Here is a 12,122-nt window from a genome sequence, read left to right on the forward strand (position 1 = left end):
GTTGCAAAACTACAACTCCCAGCATGTTGGACTATATATTAGTATATAGTATATGTCAGTGTTTCCCAACAAGGGGTGTTTCCAGCTGTTGCAAAACTACAACTCCCAGCATGTTGTACTATATAGTAGTATATAGTATAGGTCAGTGTTTCCCAACCAGGGGTGCCTCCAGCTGTTGCAAAACTACAACTCCCAGCATATTGGACTATATAGTAGTATATAGTATAGGTCAATGTTTCCCAACAAGGGGTGTTTCCAGCTGTTGCAAAACTACAACTCCCAGTATCTTGGACTATATAGTAGTATACAGTAAAGTCCAATATGCTGGGAGTTGTAGTTTTGCAACAGCTGGAGGCACCCCTGGTTGGGAGATACTGGGAGTTGTAGTTTTGCAACAGCTGGAGGCTCCCCTGCTTGGAAAACACTGACCTATACTATATACTACTATATAGTCCGTGTTTTCCAACCAGGGGTGCCTCCAGCTGTTGCAAAAATAAAACTCCCAGCATGTTGTACTATATAGTAGTATATAGTATAGGCCAGTGTATCACAACCAGGGGTGCCTCCAGCTGTTGCAAAACTACAACTCCCAGCATGTTGGACTATATATTAGTATATAGTATATGTCAGTGTTTCCCAACAAGGGGTGTTTCCAGCTGTTGCAAAACTACAACTCCCAGCATGTTGGACTATATAGTAGTATATAGTATAGGTCAGTGTTTCCCAACCAGGGGTGCCTCCAGCTGTTGCAAAACTACAACTCCCAGCATGTTGGACTATATAGTAGTATATAGTATAGGTCAATGTTTCCCAACAAGGGGTGTTTCCAGCTGTTGCAAAACTACAACTCCCAGCATGCCCGGACAGCCGTTGGCTGTCCGGGCATGCTGGGAGTTGTAGTTTTGCAACAGCTGGAGGCGCTCTGGTTGGGAAACACTGGTATAGGTTATGGCGCAACATTCCGGGAATTGGAGCGTTGGTTGGATAAATAGCGGCCATTGCATTGCTGGTATTTTAAATATAAAAATACCGGCAGGGTGGTCAAAATGCCGGCTGTGCCGGTAAAATACTGGCCAGGTGGCAACCATAACTAGCTATCTGTCCTCAGGCCGGGTTCACATTTGGTATTTTCTGTCAAGCCAAGCAGTGAACAGAAAACCATAATACAGAAAAAAGGTGCAAAACTTTCCATTATAGATTTTCTCTGTGGCAGCTTCACTCCAGAAATACTAACCATGATACATGTGACGCCAGTGTGAGGGCCCGTGCACTCTAAGGCTAGGTTCACACTACGGAATTTCCGCCTGCAATTCCGCTTTGACACTGCAGGCAGAAATTCCGCTTACTAAAATGCATAGTGTAGTGAATGGGTTTCCGTTCACAAATTCACACTTCAGAATTTGTGAACGGAAAATCCGCTTTAAAATTTCCGCCTGAAGAATGGCGTTGCTCATTCTTCAGGCGGAAAAACTCGCGGAACACATTGCCGTCTATTGGAAACCGCAGTGTCCGTGCGGTCCTAGCGCCGACTGATTCAGTCGGCGTTGGCCGCACTCTGAGTCTGCCCGGAGATTGCGCAGTGTGAACCTAGCCTAAGAATATTCCATGGGTTTCTGCCGCTCAGTGCACACTATGGAAGTTCCGTAATAAAAGTTCCAAAGTGGATCCGGATTCAAGATGAAGGAATGAACATGTTCATTCTTTAGGGTATGTTCACACTACAGAGGGTGAACGAAATCTCCGCTCACAGAATTCCGCGAGCGGAGATTCAGTCTGGCAGCCGATGGCGGCGGTAGGACCGCGCTGCACTGCGCCGTCACCATTGACGGCTATGCAGTACTCGCGGACTTCCATGCAAAGAATGAACATGTTGTTTCTTTGCGCGGAACAATTTCAGCAATTCAACAATTCCGCCGCTGAAATTCCGCAGTGTGAACGGGTCTCGCGGAGACCCGTTCACACTGCGGAATTCCACTCGCGGAATTCCGTAGTGTGAACCTACCCTTAGGCAGAATCTGCCCATAAAGCCCATTGGTCAATGGTACTTTGATTTCTGATGCTAATTTCTGCAAAAATTTCCAGCAGAATTTCCTTAGTGTGCATGGGCTCTTAGGCTACGATCACACCACGGAACGCCCGCACGGAAAATTTCCATGAGGACATTCTAGATACTGCGGGCGCCGACACCATATGCCAGCTATTACCACACAGGAATGAGCATTCTCATAGACAGATATGCATTCCGTATGGTGTCCGCAGAAAGAATGAACAGGTCCTTTCCGCGTACACAGAATTCGGAATTTCTGTGCTAGAAACATCTGGCATGGAAATTCCGCCGCATGCACAGCACAGCAAAATTCCGTTGATTTCTGCTGCAGCAGAATTTCCGTGCAGACATTCCGCTCGGAAATTCTGAGGTGCAAACATAGCCTCAGGGTACGTTTACACACATTGGAACGAGCAGAATCCCGCATCACTAATCCCACTGCATGAAGAAAACATTGGTGTGAAAGGGGTTTCCATTGACACGTTCACACCGTAGAATTTACGCCACCGAAATTCTGGACCCATTAAAAGAATGAACGTTTTTATTCTTTCAGCGGAATTTAGTGCCGACTGCGTTGCCGACAATGGAGACTGACAGGTCCTAGGTTGATGGATTTGAAATATGTTAAAAGTGTAATGTTTCTTTAATTACTGGGACCATGTGCTTGTTACCCAGGAGGCACTAGTGACCAGGTGACCCCTCAAGTGACCTATGGGCTCTTTTCTTGACACCCCTATAAAAACCAGGGGTGGAGCTACAATCTCTCTCTTCCCGCATTCTCGCTCCTGCTGAGGTCCGGCGCAGTCCTCTCAGTGTGTATCCGGGGCATTGGAGGCCTCAAGCCTAAAGTCTGCAGCCACAAGTCATCTTCATGTCAAGTCAAGTCAAGTCTTCTATACAGTCACCGTGGCCTGCACTAAAGTGTCTCTACATACTGCAAGTCCCAGCAAGCCTGTGAGGTCCCCCTGTGTCACTGGTCACCTCCTTGGGATATTGGCTGTACTGCATAGACTGTGTCACCTGTCCTACCCTCAAAGCTACCGTTGTCCGTAACTTTGCGTCGGTGTCTTTATTTCCCCCGTTCCTAGCCCAGGACCAGCGGTATTACCTTTCGGTGGTTAAAGGAGTATTCCAGGAAAAAACTTTTTTTTATATATCAACTGGCTCCACAAAGTTAAACAGATTTGTAAATTACTTCTATAAAAAAATCTTAATCCTTTCAGTACTTATGAGCTTCTGAAGTTTAGGTTGTTCTTTTCTGTCTAAGTGCTCTCTGATGACACGTGTCTCGGGAACCGCCCAGTTTAGAAGAGGTTTGCTATGGGAATTTGCTTCTAAACTGGGCGTTTCCCGAGACAGGTGTCATCAGAGAGCACTTAGACAGAAAAGAACAACCTTAACTTCAGAAGCTCATAAGTACTGAAAGGATTAAGATTTTTTAATAGAAGTAATTTACAAATCTGTTTAACTTTCTGGAACCAGTTGATATATAAAAAAAAGTTTTTTCCTGGAATACCCCTTTAAGGCTAAACCACGCCCTGGCGTCACGACAAGAAAGGGTTAATAACATCTGCCCTTCATTGCACCTCCGCAAACCTCAATGTCTGATAGCGGAGGTCCCACCGCTGGGGACGGACCCCGCGATCTAGGCTGCGGCACCCCAAACATCCAGCGCACACTTCACTCCATGCCAGATGACTGGCAATGCGGGGCCGTCACGCCCCCTCCCATAGACTTGCATTGAGGGGGCTTGGCTGTGACCTTACGAGCGGAGCACAGCAGTGATGTCACGAGCCTCTGGCTCTGCACCCAACGCTCTAAACAAGTGTCAGGTGCAGCAGGTAGATTGCGGGGGTCCCCAGACATCTTATCCGATCGGCTCTTTTATTTTGAGCTGATCGGACCCTAATATGGGTCGGATGCAAATGGCTACTACCAGGCCCTGGCGGACCCCATTCATTTGCATGGGGTCTGTGGGTGATCCGGTAATTTTATAGGAATTTAGCAGAGAAAAAAAAAATTGTGCTTGCGCTATTTTTTTTCTTCGTTAAACTCCCATCCAACTGGTCAGATTTGCCAACGGAACTCCGAATAGGGGAGTCTGATGGCGATGTGAACGAGGGCTTAGTTTACAAGCATAATGGGGGAGATTTATCATTGCCTTCCTGACATTTTATTGGCTGAAATTAGGCAAAAAAAAATTGAGCAAAGATTTTCCGCAATTTCAAAATAGACAACTTTGGCAAAGTGACTGTGACTTAGAGAAATGACATCCTACAGCAAGTACTGAGGTAATTTTTATCAAAGTCTTGTCCCGTTTGGTTAAATTTGGCGCACATAAGCCAAAAACAAAGGCTGTGAAGTGGCTGCACACAGACACATTGATAAATATCTCCCACTGATCCTCAGATTTTAAAGGGGTACTTCGGCGCTAAGACATCTTATCCCCTATCCAAAGGATAGGGGATAAGATGCCTGATCACGGGGGTCCCGCCGCTGGGGACCCCTGTGATCTTGCACGCAGAACACCGTTAGAATCAGTCCCTGGAGCACGTTCGCTCTGAGTCTGATGACTGGCGATCACGTGGGCCGGAGCATTGTGACATCACGGCTCCGCCCCTGAATGCAAGCCTATGTGAGGGGGCGTAACAGCTGTCACGCCCCCTCCCATAGGCTTGCATTCAGGGGGCGGAGCGTGTCATCACACGGGGGGGCGGGGCCGTGACATCACAATGCTCCGGCCACACGCTCCGGGGACTGATTCTAACGGGGTTCTGTGTGCTAGATCGGGGGTCCCCAGCGATCAGGCATCTTATCCCCTATCCTTTGGATAGGGGATAAGATGTCTTAGCGCCGGAGTACCCCTTTAAAGTTTTTCGTTTTGATGTCCTTTTAACCTCTTAAGGACCCATGACGTATGCATACGTCATGTCTTTTTCTGGTCTCCGCCGCTCACCCGGCGGAGATCGGAAGCGGATCCCTGCTGAAATCCTTCAGCAGGCATCCAGGGCAAACGCCGAAGGGGGCCAAATCGCAAGGGAAATCGCCTTTGCGATCTGCGGCGATACCGGGCTGATCGGGTCTCTGGGACCCGACCGCCCGGTAATTTCGCATGATCCCGGCTGTCACAGACAGCCAGGACCATGCTGAAGACTAGGAGCGAGGTGGCAAGCCGGACACCTCCTCCTATCCGTCGGTTAGTTAACCGACCAATCGCAGGAGGGGGGCGGTTACTTCCTCCCGTCCTGCCCGGCCCCTTGAAGTCCGGAGAGGACGGGAGGAAGACCGGAGGACGCAGCGGGGGACGGGGGAGTGCTGGGAACTGGCCCCGGTACTTACCTCGTCCCTGAAGACCCGGATCCCGGCGAGGAAGATGGCGGCGGCGGCGGCGACAGGTGAGTAGATCTTCAGCCGCGGTCGGGCCCTTTACAGCAATGCACGTCGTCGTAAAGTGACATGCATTGCTGTATTGGGACCCTGTATACTACAACTCCCAGCATGCCCAGACAGCCCTTGGCGTCTGGGCATGCTTGGAGTTGCAGTTTTGCAACATCTGGAGGTCCACAGTTTGGAGACCACTGTGCCCTTCCAGATGTTGCAAAACTACACATTCTCAGCATGCCCTTACTGTCCAGGCATGCTGGGAGTTGTAGTTCTGTAACATCTGGCCCTTCAGATATTGCAGAACTACAACTCCCAGCATGCCTGGACAGTTTTGGCATACTGGGAGTTGTAGTTTTGTATTATTAGTCGTCTGCAAACTGTAGTCCTCCAGATGTTGCAAAACTACAACTCCAAGCATGCTGGGAGTTGTAGTTCGGCAACATCTGGCTGAAAAGATGTTACCGAACTACTACTCCCAGCATGCCTGAGAATGTTTGGGAGTTGTGGTTTTGCAACAACAGGAGCCACACTGGTTGGGAAACATTGTCTGTTTCCTAACTCAGTGTTTCCCAACCCGTGTGCCTCCAGCTGTTGCAAAACTATAGCTACCAGCATGCACTGATAGACTGTGCATGCTGGGAGTTGTAGTTTTGCAACAGCTGGAGGTCCCCCCCTTGTGAATGTACAGGTGAGTATAAGGCTGCAAGTTTGCGATGCAGCAAATTTTGCGTGGCAGCTCAAACTCGCAGCGGGAAAATCGCTGTAACCCCCCCCTGCCCATGTGACTGTACCCTAAAAACACTACACTACACTACCACAAAATAAAATAAAAAGTAAAAAACACTACATATACACATACCCCTACACAGCCCCCCTCCCCTCCCCAATAAAAATGAAAAACGTCTGGTACGCCACTGTTTTCAAAATGGAGCCTCCAGCTGTTGCAAAACAACAACTTCCAGTATTGCCGGACAGCCGTTGACTGTCCAGGCATGCTGGGAGTTTTGCAACAGCTGGAGGCACCCTGTTTGGGAATCACTGGCGTAGAATACCCCTATGTCCACCCCAATGCAAATCCCTAATTCAGGCCTCAAATGCACATGGCGCTCTCACTTCGGAGCCCTGTCGTATTTCAAGGCAACAGTTTAGGGCCACATATGGGGTATCGCCGTACTCGGGAGAAATTGCCTTACAAATTTTGGGGGCTTTTTCTCCTTTCACCCCTTATGAAAAGGTGAAATTGGGGTCTACACCAGCATGTTAGTGTAAAAAATAAATTTTTTACACTAACATGCTGGTGTTGCCCTATACTTTTCATTTTGACAAGAGGTAAAAGGGAAAAAAAGCCCCCCAAAATTTGTAATGCAACTTCTCCCGACTACGGAGATACCCCATATGTGGGCGCAAAGTGCTCTGGGGGCGCACAACAAGGCTCAGAAGGGAGAGTGCACCATGTACATTTGAGGTGATTTGCACAGGGGTGGCTGATTGTTACAGCGGTTTTGACAAACGCAAAAAAAAAAAACACGTGACCCCATTTCGGAAACGACACCCCTCACGGAATGTAATGAGGGGTGCAGTGAGAATTTACACCCCACTGGTGTCTGACAGATCTTTGGAACAGTGGGCTGCGCAAATTAAAAATTTTGTACAGCCCACTGTTTCAAAGATCTGACAGACACCAGTGGGGGGTAAATGCTCACTGTACCCCTTGTTACGTTCCTCAAGGGGTCTAGTTTCCAAAATGGTATGCCATGGGGGGGTTATTTTGCTGTTATGGCACCATAGGGGCTTCCTAAATGCGACAAGCCCCCCGAGCAAAATTTGCTCTCAAAAAGCCAAATATGACTCCTTCTCTTCTGAGCATTGTAGTTCGCCCATAGTGCACTTCATGTCAACTTATGGGGTACCTCCATACTCAGAAGAGATGGGGTTACAAATTTTGGGGGCTATTTTCTGCTATTAACCCTTGCAAAAATGTGAAATTTGGGGGGAAGCACACATTTTATTGAAATTTTTTTTACATTTTTTTACATATGCAAAAGTCGTGAAACCCCTGTGGGGTATTAAGGCTCACTTTATTCCTTGTTACATTCCTCAAGGGGTCTAGTTTCCAAAATGGTATGCCATGTGGGGGATTTTTGCTGTTCTAGCACCATAGGGGCTTCCTAAATGCAACATGCCCCCCAAAAACCATTTCAGAAAAACGTATGCTCCAAAATCCCCTTGTTGCTCCTTCCCTTCTGAGCCCTCTACTGCGCCCACCGAACACTTTACATAGACATATGAGGTATGTGCTTAGTCGAGAGAAATTGGGCTATAAATAGAAGTATACATTTTCTCCTTTTACCCCTTGTAAAAATTCAAAAATTGGGTCTACAAGAACATGCGAGTGTAAAAAATGGAAATTGTGAATTTTCTCCTTCACTTTGCTGCTATTCCTGTGAAACACCTAAAGGGTTAAAATGCTGACTGAATGTCATTTTGAATATTTTGGGGGTGCAGTTTTTATAATGGGGTCATTTGTGGGGTATTTCTAAGATGAAGACCCTTCAAATCCACTTTAAACCTGAACTGGTCCCTGAAAATTTGTGATTTTGGAAATTTTGTGAAAAATTGGAAAATTGCTGCTGAACTTTGAAGCCCTCTGGTGTCTTCCAAAAGTAAAAACTCGTCAATTTTATGATGCAAATATAAAGTAGACATATTGTATATGTGAATAAAATAAAATAATATTTGGAATACCCAATTTCATTACAAGCAGAGAGCTTCAAAGTTAGAAAAATGCAAAATTTTCAAATTTTTCATCAAATTTTGGGATTTTTCACCAAGAAAGGATGCAAGTTACCAAAAAATTTTACCACTAAGATAAAGTAGAATATGTCACGAAAAAACAATCTCGGAATCAGAATGATAACTAAAAACATTTTTTAGAGTTATTAATGTTTAAAGTGACAGTGGTCAGATGTGCAAAAATGGCTCTGGTCCTAAGGTGTAAAATGGCTGGGTCCTTAAGGGGTTAAACTTTGTTTTATACAGTATTTTCTGCAGTCCTTTTTTGGTGTGTTTTATGCAAATTATGCCCTCTTCTTGCAGATATCAAATGTTTTGAAGCGTCAACGTGCAAAAAAGCACACCAAAACAGCCAATCGCAACTTACAGCGGGTTGCCCGCTAGGGAAAAAACGATTGGAGTTACGCTACCATTCACTTTGATAGGTCCTATTGTCGGCGGACCCGTTGAGGTGAATGTAACGTTGAGTGTAACTTGCAACAAATTCTCTGATAATGTGTAATCTCGTACCCTGAGAGAAACTCTTTTGTTGCCCTTAGCAACCAATCACAGCTTTAATCAAGCTTTATATAAATGAAAGCTGAGCTGTGATTGGCTGCTGTGGGTCATGTGGGTCTGGTATTTCATATTTCTCTATTGACTCCCAGCTAACATCTGGCCCCAGCGTTTTTAGTCCAGAAAAGTCCATGCAGTGAGTATGGCTGCTTTTTTTTTTTTTTAACACAAAAATGCGTCTGTTTTTAACCGAAGGTCTTGTCCACACAGCGGACATTGTGTCAGTGGAATTCCCATAGTTTCCAAAGGGATTCTGCTGCTCTGTTCACACTGCGGAATTGCCGTAGCAGAATTCCGCCGGCGGAAAGTATGTCTGCTCAAAGGACGAACATGTTAATTCCTTGGACAGAATTGCGCTGGGACTGCATTGCTGTCTTTGGAGCCGGCAACGTCCGTGCGATCCTACCGCTGAGGTATTTGGCAGCGCGAGCTGGTTGATTGTCCGTAGTGTGAACGAGCCCTTATGGTGTTCATTGGGCATGTTCATTTTATTGCATAGATCAGTGTTTCCCAATCAGGGTGCCTCCAGCTGTTGCAAAACTACAACTCCCAGCATGCCCGGACGCAGGGAGTTGTAGTTTTACAACAGCTGAAGGCACCCTGGTTGGGAAACACTGGTGTGATGTCCCGTACAGTACTTAGTCCCAGTCAGGTTGAGTCCCTCTGTGTCCTAGGGGCTCTCCTGCAGTGTCTCCCCCATAGTAATATATATTATGTATAGTGTTATGTATAAAGGACCTTTCAGTTGTCACATGATAATGTGTTCACATGATGTGTTTGTTATCCAGAGAGCACCAGTTAACCAGGTGACCTGCAGCTTGACCTATGGACTTCTGGCTCAGCCGCCCCCCCCTTATAAGAGGCGAAGCCATTACAATCTCTCTCAGGTCCTGGCCTAGCTGTAAAGACTATTAACACCTGTCTACCTCAGTAAAGCTACCGTTAACCCTAACCTGGTCCTGAACTATTATTGCCCTGCCTAACCTTGGCATGGCGGTGCTACTGTTCGCGTGGTTACCGAGAAAACCACGCCCTGGCGTCATGAACATTTAGGCATTAATAACATCTGCCCCATACACCTCACCTTCCACCCCTAGACACCACACTGGCACTGCTCATTACAGATGACAAGTCATGTGATCAGAGTATAGTCCCCAGGAAAGTGCCAGCTACCAATTAGCTCCTGATCTGCCGCCATGACAGCTGTCAAAAATGTGACAGAAAGCAGAGGCTACTCAGGACTTCCATCTGCACTAGGTAGCGTTTCCCTTCAGGTAGAATACGCTGTGTGAACACATCCTTAGGATGATCTTACACGTAGTGTTATCAATTTATCGTGCTGCACCTAGATTTGTGATGTGAACAAATATCAAGTCCAGGTGCAGCTCATACCTCACCGTATACAAGAGACGCTACTGCTGGGGGCGCTAAGACTGCGAGTATTATCACCTTAACTAGTGACCTACTTGGCCAGGCCTAATAGATTTATGTACATGGCAGACATGGGATGTCATTGTTAGGCCCCTTGTTGCCATGGCAACCCAATAGCACACAGGAACTGATCTCACCTCTGTAAAATTATTCAGGTGATTCAGTCACTCTCGTTCACGCATTTCGCCGGCTGAATGTACACTGGCAGCCGAAATCATTGGCGGTAGATCCGCACAGATGTGAGCAGTCTCCTAGATGGCGATACAGTTCATTCCTTGGGCAGATATCCATTCTGAAGTATGCACAGAGCAGCAGAATCTCATTGAAACAATTGGACTCTGCTGCAAGCAGAATTCCACTGGCTGAATGTCCCTTCGTGACATCACACCTCACCCCCTCAATGCAAGTCTAAGGGAGGGGGCATGACAGCCATCACACCCCTCCCATAAACTTGCATTAAGGGGGTTGGGGTGACCCCCTGAAGCCCACACCCAGCGTTCAGAACGAGATATTCTAGACGCTTGGGAGTGGAGTACCCCTTTAAAAAGGGGATGCTGGGGGCATCCATAATGTTAGAGACCCTGTGGTCATTTCTAAATATGACTTTTTCTGGTATGCATAGCTTAGGGGGGGGCTGATAACATCCTTTATGATTTGTCAATCCACTGGTTGTCCAATTACCCTCACAACTGCCCCCAACCCCCCTGTGGGCATGTATCTAATTATACATTGGTGATAGGATGTATGGATTGGCTGAGCTGGGGGCATTAATAACTTATGCGTGTAGTACGTATGTAATGTTTTTCCTGACAGTCAGCAGGATGGCCGCAGGAGACAAATCTTGTGAGATCCGGCTGATTACGTCAAAAATAAAATGTATAATTCCAGAGTGTGGGGGGTACAACAATACATAAAAATGTGATCAGCCCACCCAAACCATCTATACATAAACACATACTGCAAGAGTCTGCACTATTTCATCCAGCAAACCCCAAACATATAAGACCGAAATCAAGACCAAATGACTGCATAAAGCGCGAGATTAACCCTTTGATCGGTTATTGCTGGGCTTATTGGTATGTGGTGGTTTGGGGGCAAAAAAAACCCAAAACAGGTTACTACAACATCGTGTAAACCCCTTCTCACCCTGTGCAGTTAAGTGTTTATTATAAGCAGAGTTCAATACACACATTTTAAATCAAGGGGCAAAAGTGGCAAACTGAATATGATCTGCGAGCGGAGATTCCATTCTGGGACAGCAATAATCCAGCGGTAGGGCCGCGCGGCACTGCCCAGTCACAGCAGTACATCAGTGTTTATCCCCTTTCTACAGAATCCTTTGAATAGGGAATAAGTGTCTGTCCTCTGAGTATTCTCAATTTATGTTCACACTACAAGATGGCAAGGTACAATCTTAAGGGGGTACTCTGGTGGAAAAATTTTAATCAGTGGGCGCCAGAGTGTTAAAACAGATTTGTAAATTACTTCTATAAAAAAATCTTTACCCTTCCAGTACTTTTTAGCAGCTGTATGCTACAGAGGAAATTCTGTTCTTTTTGACTTTTGTCTTGTCCACAGTGCTCTCTGCTGACACCTGATGCCCGTATCAGGAACTGTCCAGAGCAGGAGAAAATCCCCATAGCAAACCTATGCTGCTCTGCACAGTTCCTGACATGGACAGAGGTGTCAGCAGAAAGCACTGTGGACAAGACAAAAAAAAGGAAAATTTCTTCTGTAGCATACAGCTGCTAATAAGTACTGGAAGGATTAAGATTTTTAAATAGAAGTAATTTACAAATCTGGCACCAGCTCACTTGAAAAAAGTACCTCTTTAAGAACATCCAATAGGACTAACACTGCTGTGTGCACAGTGAAGGTTCTGCCAATAGAGTGAAGAGTCAGGACAACAGTG

This window comes from Hyla sarda, chromosome 9 (assembly GCF_029499605.1).
Source record: "Hyla sarda isolate aHylSar1 chromosome 9, aHylSar1.hap1, whole genome shotgun sequence".
Lineage (NCBI taxonomy): Eukaryota > Metazoa > Chordata > Amphibia > Anura > Hylidae > Hyla > Hyla sarda.